General features: G+C 50.3%; 1 non-coding gene across 1 annotated transcript; it reads right to left on the bottom strand.

Annotated features, from left to right (window-relative positions):
* Nucleotides 1-6,329: 6,329 nt before the first annotated feature.
* TRNAL-CAG (transfer RNA leucine (anticodon CAG)) lies at nt 6,330-6,412 on the bottom strand. Its single transcript has one exon. It is a non-coding gene; the product is annotated as a tRNA-Leu (tRNA).
* Between the last annotated feature and the right edge of the window lie 3,953 nt (nt 6,413-10,365).

Raw genomic sequence — 10,365 nt, 5'->3', positions numbered from 1 at the left:
AGGAGCAACCAGCAGCGCGGGATGAGCAGGAAGCGCCCAAAGACAGAGGCGTCCAGCGGCCAACAGCCCCCGAAAGAAAGGGCCACACAGCAGCCCCAGTGCACAACCAACAGAACCCACGAGAGCACCACGGGAACGGAACCCCAACACACACTGGGGACAGGACAGAGAGGGGCGGACACGGGTAAAAGAGAAGGAGCACACCAACTCTACGTCGCACCACGCAAACACCTGAAGTGCAGCAGAAAACCGCAAGTCACACAGCCACAGAACGGGAACCCGACGCAAAGGTACCGGAGCGCCCCACAAGAACACTAGGGACGGCACCCAAGGATACATACAAGCGCGCAAGGCGCAGGGAGACCAGGCGAACAGCGCAGAAACACAGTATGTCGAGCTCCTGTCAGGCTCCAACCCGGGACCATAGCCACAAAAGAGGCAGCCCACGTGGTAAGGCAGCATCCACAACCGGGAGGAAACCAGCACACGCAGAGGCAGCAGCCAGAAGGAGCGTCACACTGCCGCAGGCACAAACTCCGGCAGCAGAAGAATCACTCGGACACAGGGCAAACGGGCAAGAAGGAGGAGCAAGGAGCCACGCACCCCAACACCCCCAAGCAGTCAAGCGACAGCGACATCAAAGAACCAGGACAGCGCCAGCCTAAAGGGAATCCATGGGCGCGCCGGTCGGGATGTAGCTCAGTGGCAGAGCGCATGCTTCGCAAGCATGAGGTCCCGGGTTCAAACCCCGGCATCCCCAAGAGCCCACGCCATCCATCACGGACCTGAAAGAAAGAAAGAGCACCAACGCATAGCGAAGAACCACAAAACCGCTATGCGGGACTCACCCAGGGCAGGGGCCGGACACCACCAGCAGCAAGGCCCCCACCCCAAAGGAAAGGTAATCCATGGGCGCGACGGTCGGGAAGGAGCTCAGCGGCAGAGCGCATTACTTCGCAAGCATGAGTTCCTGGGTTCAAACCCCGGCATCCCCAGGAGCCTCCGCCGCCCACCACGGACCTGTAATAAAGAAAAGAGCACCACAGCATAGCGTGAACAAAAAACACCGCAATGCGGGACTCACCCAGGGCAGGGGCCGGACACCACCAGCAGCAAGGCCCCCACCCCAACAGCGGGAAGGTACGGCACAGATGAAACGCGGCACGCCTCCCAAACGCCCAGCTTCAGGAAGACGTGCACGCGACCCGGAAGTACCCGGGAGCTCACCAGCCGCAAAGGACCCGCAGGATCCAGGCAGCACACCGGCCACCACCGTCACGACCCCCAGCAAGCCCGGCAGGCCAGGGGACGGACCAGGAACGCCCCCCCCCCGCCCGCACAGCCAGGCAGTCGGGCGGGGGGAGGAAGAAAGGAACGCCACACCAGCCCAGCAGGAGTAGCAGAACAGCACACCACGTCCATTCTGTCGACAGACAGAAAAAAAGAACAGACGGGATGCTGGGTAAGTACTGCTTATGTACTCCCGGTGGGAGGGGCAGTATTAGGGTCCCAGCATGCCTTCTGCTCTTTTTTGCTGTCGGGAGATAGTAATCTCCAATCTGTTAATGAAGGGGACGAGGACATAAGGGACCTGGGGGTAATGGCTTACAAGAAAATATTTTCGGCTCCCCAGCATGCAAGGAGGACGAGGCTGAGACTCGAGCTGGGCCTGGAAAGCGCAGATCTTCATTGCCTGGGAGACTTAATTAAATTCTACATCTACACTCTACGTGCAGCTGCTCAATCCATGAAAGAACAATTGCAATCAGTATTCACGGACGAACTCTCTCCTTGGTACAGACAGGTGCACGTGGCCGTCTCCACATTAAAGATTGAAATCATCAACTTTTCTAATCCAATCATTTCCTTGTCAGTGTGGGAAAAAACGATAAAAAACCAAGTCACTTTAGTGTCATTTGAGAGAGATGTTGCTCGGCTTCCAAAAAAACACTCCTTGCAGCTTTGAATGACTCGTATATTAAGGGGAAACCTCAACCATATTTCAACTACTCTCTTCAATCACTGACTCATAATAAAATCATTTACATGAGGCTGTTAGCCCTTCCAATTTATGACTTCAACCCGCTGTGGGCTCGGAGGAAGGGTCAGCTAACATGTAGGCTCTGCAACTATCCACATGAGTCCTGGTTACATCTGTTGTGTTGTTGCCCTCATCGCGCCAATGATCGCCGTCGCCTACTGGTCCCAGTTTATCGGGAAAAGTTACTGAGACATTGCAGTGAAGCATCCGATTTATGCTTCAGTAATAACTCAGCCCAAGTTTTAGCAAGAGCTGGGAAGTTTGTTAATATTATCTTAACTGCATTGCACAATGCCCAGCACTAAGAAACCGACAAACCCTATTCTTATTTGCACATATGAATGTCGATGAAAGTTAAACCCTTTGTGATAAGCTCTGTGACATTAATTTTTGCATTCTCCTGATTTACAAATGTATATACAATTTTTTTTTCTTTTCTTTTTATGAACTTTTATATTTTAATCCTTGAGTTTTATTAATACGTTTGTATGTTACGGTTTTAATTAACTGTATAATAAAGTAAAGTATGCATTGCTGTATTTGTTTCCTTTTGCAACGTGTGTGATTCTAGCAATACAACTTGCCTAACCTTTTGGAAACGGTTAGAAGTGAGCTTAACTGTTGGTTGGAAACGGTGGTTGGTATCAGAACCTACCTACCCACCGAAAACAATACTACCCATTCTTATATGTTGGTTTTGTATCGTGTGGTCGTATCGTATAATTTCTTATATAAAAGATAATGTTCATTTTATAAAAACTCGTGTGGAGTCTATTTGTGGTGACATCAGTGGGTTACTGTGGGCATGGTTGCACATACTGTACACTCGTGCCTTGGAGATAAGCCTGGCTGCTCGTGCCACGCTACTAAGGGGGTGAGCAGGGCTATCTCAGACGGTGTCCTTACTTAGCCTAATGTTGAAGCGAGGGGTCAGGGACTCCCACCTCCAGCATATGGTGGCGGTGGCAAGTGATAAGGACCCCCACTTCCAACAGAACGGTAAATAAAAAATCATCAAATAGATGTGGTGTGAAAATGCTTTTTTTTTTAAGGCGGGCGTGCCAGCAGCAATTTGGTACCAGTCCACTCACCCTTAAAGATAAATAAAGAATAAATTGTTTAACAAAACTTTTTTTAAAGACAGGAGCTCGGGGGCAACGTACCAGTGGGTTGGGGAAGTTAGGGGGAGTGAGCGGGAGAGGAGAAATGCATCACACGAAGGAAATCCGCATGAGGCTGGGGAGAGAAAAACATGAGCAAGAAAGCAACACGAGGGAGACAGCAACATGGAGCACAAGGGGTGGGTATTTGGTGGAGGAGAAGCACATAAGGAAAAGATCTCGAAAACATATGTACTCTCATAGAATGTTCCCAAAAAACGAGCAGTGGAAAGTTAAAAGCCAGGCAAACATAGAGAGGGCAAAGAGGCTATGCTACAGTGGAGGGATGAACACAAGATGGGAAGGCTGGGACAAAGAAAACCATCGAAAAAAATGCAAGCAGATGAAAGACACAATAAAGCCAGCATATGGTAAGCAATGGGCTGGCTGTAAGCCAATGTAAGTTCTTGGTAAGCCCACAATAGGTCTTTTGCAACCAGACAGCTTGAGCTGTCTAGTACACTCGATCTAAAAAAAAGGACATGGAACCAGGGTATTTTAGGTTCCTTTATTTCTGTCCTTTGTCTGTGAAGCAAAAATCTAAACTGTACATGCCTCGCGGTCACATTGCAGAGCTGCAGCACATGTATCAGAAGTCACCTCTCTGATATGGGGACGAAGCAACCAAGGGGCATATCAGCAACAACCGGCGATAATTATCGCTAAGCGCACTTAGCGCTGGGATAATTATCGCCGGCTATCATGGATTTTTATAGCTGAGATAGCGTGCTATTAACAACGCTTATCTCAAAAGCGATAAAAATCCTTGCGCTAACTGCCAAACGTGAGATTATCGCTGGAAACCCAGCGATAATCTCACGTAGTGTGGTGTTAGCTTGCTGATAGGGACTCACAAACTTAGCCATGATATCCACCTTCCATGGGATATCATGGCTAAGTCAGTCCTGAAGCAGGCGTAAGGAAAGTAGCGATAACAGGGGTTATCGCTACTTTTCCTGCCGCTATGCTTCATAGCGTGGGGCTTGATGATAGGAGAAATGTCGCTTAGCGACATTTCTCCTGTCATGTTAGGTCAGGAATGCCCACTTTGCATCTCATTGGAGATGCAAAGCTGGACGTTAGGGATCCCCACTCTAATGCAAGGTTTCACGCGTTAGCGTGGCCTTGCTAATTAGGCAATAAAATTATCGCCGCTTTTCGGCCGAAAACGGCCGTAAAAGCGGCGATAATTTTTTATCGCCACCTTGTAAATATGCCCCCAAGTTATTCCCTTTATACACAAGAGTTCCACAGGATGGAGTGGCAAAGAATCAAGGTACCACTCACTTTTAAATTTCCTTTGTCAAGTGTTGCATTGTTTATGGCCTAGGACAATTGTACTCTTTCACTTATATAGGGCCTTAATTACAAAGAATTAACACAGCATGGTGCCGCAAGTCATTTGGCTGCTCCGCTCTGCGTTAATTCTGAAGCATAGAGATGTGTCATGTCTACAACGATATGACGGATCCCTTTGCTCTCTCCTACACTGACACACAATTAGCTGTCATGCGCTGACACAGGCACCCTTGGGCTATGGTGCAAGGATGTCTGCGCCATGGGGATTATTGTTTATGTGTACAAAGGTGTTCCTTCCTGCACATAAACAATCATAAGAGGTGATTTACTCGTTCTATGTGTGCTGCAGAATGCAGCACATCTATAAAGAGGAAAAAAAGAGAGAACAAATTAATACATTTCTCCTCGTTGCGCCTCCCCTGGGGAGGCGTAGCATTCAGACGCATTTCCAGGTTTACGATTTCTTGTGAATCTGGAAATGTGTCAGGTTCACACCAGAACCTGGGCTTCAATGGGAATCACAAGGGCATATTATCAAGCCCATTATCGCCGCTTTAGCGGCAGTTTCCTGCCGCTAAAGCGTCGATAATGTTATCGCCGTTCCTTGATAATATGGCCCTGAATAACATATCCACCACTCAAATTACTTCATATTTCCCTATACTAATTTTCAACACTAATCCTTTATGGGTTCCAGAGTAGGGTTCTACTCACCAGAAAAGCACTTCAACACTCATCAGTAGTAACAGGTTCTATATGAATGCAAACCTTTCTTCCCTTTCTATCCCTCTGCTATCCTTCTCACTCCAAATAACTGACTAATATCCACCACTCAAATTACTTTCATATTACACCATACTAATTCAGCACTAATCCTTTACGGGTTTCCGGAGTAGCGTGCTACTCGCCCCCCAAAAAAAGCGCTTTAACATCCCATCAAAAGTAATAAGCGCTATATAAATACAAACCTTCTATCCTCTTCAATCCTTCTGCTATCCTTCCGAATCCAAATAACTGACTAACCTATTCACCACTTACAATTACTTTCATATTTCACTATACTAATTCAACACTAATCCTTTATGGGTCCCGGAAAAAGCGCTTTGACTCCTCGTCAGGGGTAGTAAGCGCTATATAAATGCAATTAAAAAGCGGTAGCAATTTGTTGGAAAATCGGTCGGCAACAGAAATCAATAATACCCGTAGCCTGAGACGTGGATCACAGGGTTGGCGTGTTTGTGGCCGCGCTAAGATTTGCAGTTTTACTATTCCAGGTTGAGAATGTGCTGCTGCCTGTAAATCGGAGCTGGGACCAGCTGTCTGCCCATTCAAGCACAAGAGGCCTTTTGTACTGCTGGAGAAGCATCGTACATTCCTGTGACAGCTGCACCTACCGCTTCTTCCATCCTTACACAAAACTCATATTTCACTGAAGCCTCCTGCAAGTGCAGCAGAGTTTAATCGGGTGATTTTTAAAAGGCTGCAGCGCCACCCTGCGGAAGATCATGGAGCTAAAGCTTTTAAAAAATGGTACCACAAACATCCGAATCCCCACGTGTTTCATTCAACTGAAGACCCTGGCAGAAACGAACCACGCTGATATATGTTTTTGATTTGTTGGGGGTTAGTGAAATTGCCCAGTTTTTAGTAACAGCCTGCATTGTATGGGCAGTGACAAAAATACAGTGGTTGAGTTACGTTGTGTGCATGTTTGATAAAAAAATAAAAGAAAGCCCGCTTACACACTACGAGACACGTGTTCCATGGTAACGCAACAGAAGGCTCGAAATAAGTATTTAAAAAAACGAAGGATTAAGTAACGAAAATTGTGTCAGAAGTGGGATTCGAACCCACGCCTCCAGAGGAGACTGCGACCTGAACGCAGCGCCTTAGACCGCTCGGCCATCCTGACTGGTATCAGCTATGGATCCGTACATTCTTTATGTAGTGACAGCATCACTGTGGTAGGTTTTACTCTCCAGCTTTTTATTAATAGCTCTGTGCATGATGGACTTAGTTATTTCATTTTAGAAACAGAACTGCATGTAAGTCTTGATAAATTGGGCTACCAAAATGTGCAAAGCGCAAAACATGACATGTCTAACATTATTGTCTGTGGGGTGTTACAGCAAGCACCCCTGGCCTCAGGAAATGCTTTGGACTTTTCCGCGGTCGCCGTATTCCCGAATCCACAGTATAAATAAAAGGGTAGAGATGCGGAGTTCCAGTTCTGCACCAGATGACCATGAGTGACCCTGCTGTGTTCGTAAGCTGCGCGACCCACACTGTGCACAGCGTCCTACTGCGGCTGAGTCACAAAGCCAGCCAGGGCCGGCTTTAGTACTGGTGGCGCCCTGTGCGACAATGTTTGTTGCCGCCCCCCCATGACCACCTAACCACGGATTCCCTCACTACCAACATTTGACAAGGCCCCCAAGTCACCATAACTGTAATGTTGTATTGTGCTGGGCTGTATGTGCTTTCCCCCACAGAACCTCTGGAGACGTTCTACTTGTAAATTGTAACTTTTATTATTCTTATAAGGTACCTACGGAGAGAGCGCCGGGCAACACGCTCCGATCGCGTCCCTCGTTCGCGCCGCTATCCTCGCGCATGCGCGGTAGCGTCCGACGTCCGCTACGCGCCTCTGCGTCACTCCGTAGTGCGCGCGTCCACTAGACCGCGACACTACATATCTCCCCCTTTTCACACCACTCACACAAAGTCCCCGACCCGGAGGTCAGTCCATTTCAAAGTCTCTGAACCTGGATGGTCTCACCACTGCTCTTCCCCCCCGGGTGTGTCTTACCGGAGTGGAATGTCCTTCTCGGCTTCCCTCTGTGACCAGGCCTCCGTCTGTACCTTTCGGAGTGCCCGGACTCTCCTTCTCTTTTACCTCACCATCTTCTCTCGTGGTCTCCCCCACGGGTCTTCTCCCTGAGTTGTCTCTCTCTCTCTCTTGCTCACCGCCCCTGTCCTCTCCGGGGCCTCCTTCGGATGAGTCTGTGTCCCTTATCACCCCCTCTGCCGGGGTTTCCCCTTCCGTGCACTCTCGGGGCCACTGTAAGATCTTATTGCATTTGGCCATGCGCTCGTGTGACCACACGTTACCGTCACTGAGCAGGGCCGCCCTGTTATACACCTCTTCTACTCTGAGGGGTGGGGAGTATTTGCTTTCTCCTTTCCGCTTAAGGACAGCCAGCTTCACTCTGACCCACTCCCCTTTTTCCAACGCCGTATCTTTTGTCTTCTTGTGGCGGTTGTAGTGCTCCGTGTAGATGTGTTGTGCCTTCTGCAGGTTGTGCTGCACCACTGCTGGAGACCATTTGCTGGTGATGGTCTTCTCCTGCCATGCCACATTGTCTTTGGTAAAGGGTTGCCTTCCCCGTAAGATCTGGAAGGGACTGTACCCCGTTCCGGTGGGGGTGATGCGGTATGCCCATATCGTGCTGAGCACCTCCTTTTCCCAGTCTTTACCTCTTGTGATGGCCGCCTGTATGGAACCCATCAGCACCCTGTTAAACCTCTCTACTTGTCCATTGCTGGATGGGTGGTATATCGAGGTGTGTTTGAGTAATATGCCATTCCTGTTCGCAAACGTGACCCACTTGTCGGAGATGAACTGGGGGCCATTGTCACTGATAATGCTCCTGGGTATGCCTTCCCGAAGAAACATCGTCTTGAGGAAGCGTAGGATCTCGTCCGTGTCCATGACCTCGTTGATGTGCACTTCTGGCCATTTCGAGTATTTATCCACTAGTACACATAGATATTTGGGGATGCCTTGGTCGTCCAGTATTGGTCCCAGGATGTCCACTGCTACCTCTTCCCACGGGTTGCTGGGGTTGGTAAATTTCCCTAGGGGTGGTCTCATCGGTTTGAGAGTCTTGTCTGCCCCTTGGCATTGCGCGCAGTCCTTCACGTGCCTCTCAACATGCGTGTCCATTCCTGGCCACCAGTAAGTTTGTTTTGTTCTGGCCTTTGTCTTCACTATTCCCAGGTGGCCTTCGTGAAGTATGGCTAGCAGGGTAGCTACGATGTTCTCCGGCGGCACCACCCTGTCACCCCTGTAGACGAATACTCCATCGTTGCCCACCGACAGCTCTTCTCGGACTTCGTAAAACTGCCTTATTTTAGGACCTTGTCTCCTCCTGTCCGGCCATCCCCGCACGATGCACGCCTTGATTTCCTTCATGTCGGCATCCGCCTCATATGCGTCTTTCCAGTCCTGCCTGCTGATGGCCTTTTCCGGATCGTCCGTCAGAGCCACCATCTCGTCGTCGTCTTCCCTGTCGTTGGACGCGCTGTCCATCGCAGATGCCCTGCTGAGGTAGTCCGCTATTTTGTTCCGGGAGCCCGGGATGTACTCCACGTCGTACCTGTACTCCAGGAGTTTCAGTGTCATTTTCGCTATCCGGGGCGTGGCACTGGCATGGCCATCTGATGTCAGTACTTTCACGAGAGGCTTGTGATCTGTCTTCACTTGGAATCGGGTCCCCCACAGGAACTGACGGTACTTCGCCATGGCCCACACTACTGCTAGCATCTCTTTCTCTATCACGCTGAACTTTTGTTCCGATGCTGTCAGCGTCCGGGACGCGAAGCTGATCGTCTCCGTTCCGCCTTCAGGTCTTTCCTGCATGAGCACGGCTCCCAGCCCCTTTTCACTCGCGTCCGTCATCAATATCGACCGCCCCTGGGGGTCGAATCCCTGCAGCGGGACTGCTCCACCAATCTCCCGTTTCACAGTGTCGAACTCTTCTTGCGTCTCCTCCGTCCATCTGAACGCCGTCTTGTCCCTCGTGAGCTGCCTCATGTGGTGGGTTTTCGTGGCAAAGTGGTGGACGAATTTGCTGTAGTACTCTGCCATCCCTAGAAACGACCGTACTTCTTCCTTGGATGTGGGTGGCGGTGCTTCGCAGATGGCCTTTACGTTCCCTCTCTTCGGCGTTATTCCTTGTGCCCCTATCTCGTGTCCCAGGTAGGTGACGGATGTCATCCCAAAATGGCACTTCTCCCATTCTGCTGTGAGGCCCTTCTCCTCCAGGATCTTCAGTACTGCCGACAGTTTCCTGTCGTGGTCCTCCAGCTCCGTCCCCATCACTAAGATGTCGTCCTGAAAGTATTGCACTCCCTCAATGTCCTTGAATAGGCGGGCCATCAGCTTCTGGAACACCGCCGCTGCCGAGGCGAGACCGAAGGGCATGCGGCAGAATTGGTAGCAGCCGAACGGCGTGATGAACGACGTCAACTTTTTGCTCGTCGGATGTAGTGCTACTTGATGGTACGCCGATTGCAAGTCTATGGTGGAGAACCATTTCACTCCTTTCGTGCGGGCCAACATTTCCTCAATTCGTGGCAAGGGGAACCTCTCCACCACTATGCACTTGTTCAACTCCCTGAGGTCCACACAGAGGCGCACTTTGCCTGACGGTTTCATGGCCACCACCAAGGGAGCCAACCACTCCGCGCTGTCAATGGGCTCAATGATTCCCCCTTCTTCCAAGCGGAGGAGCTCCTGTTGCACCGCTTCCCTGACGGCGATCGGGATGTTCCGCACCTTGTGCGCGACTGGCCGGGCGTTGTCTTTGAGGACGATTTTGTGGGAGAACTTCTCTAGCCTCCCTATCTTCCCGCCGAAGACCTTCGGGTGCCCGCTCCGCCATTTTCCTGCCGTCGACTCCTCTCCGTCCAATGTCGCCAGCACTTGGGTGTCCCCTCCTGCGTTCAACTGTATTCCCAACACTCCTTGGTCCATCCAGCCCAGGACTGACGGTCCTTTCTCCGCGACGTACAGCTTGCAGATCGCACTCCTCTCCTTGAACTGGAACTTCATTGTCTTGAACCCTACCATCGGGATTGGGT

The sequence above is a fragment of the Triturus cristatus genome, chromosome 4_1 (assembly GCF_964204655.1).
Source record: "Triturus cristatus chromosome 4_1, aTriCri1.1, whole genome shotgun sequence".
Lineage (NCBI taxonomy): Eukaryota > Metazoa > Chordata > Amphibia > Caudata > Salamandridae > Triturus > Triturus cristatus.
This window is presented reverse-complemented; position numbering and strand designations above follow the sequence as displayed.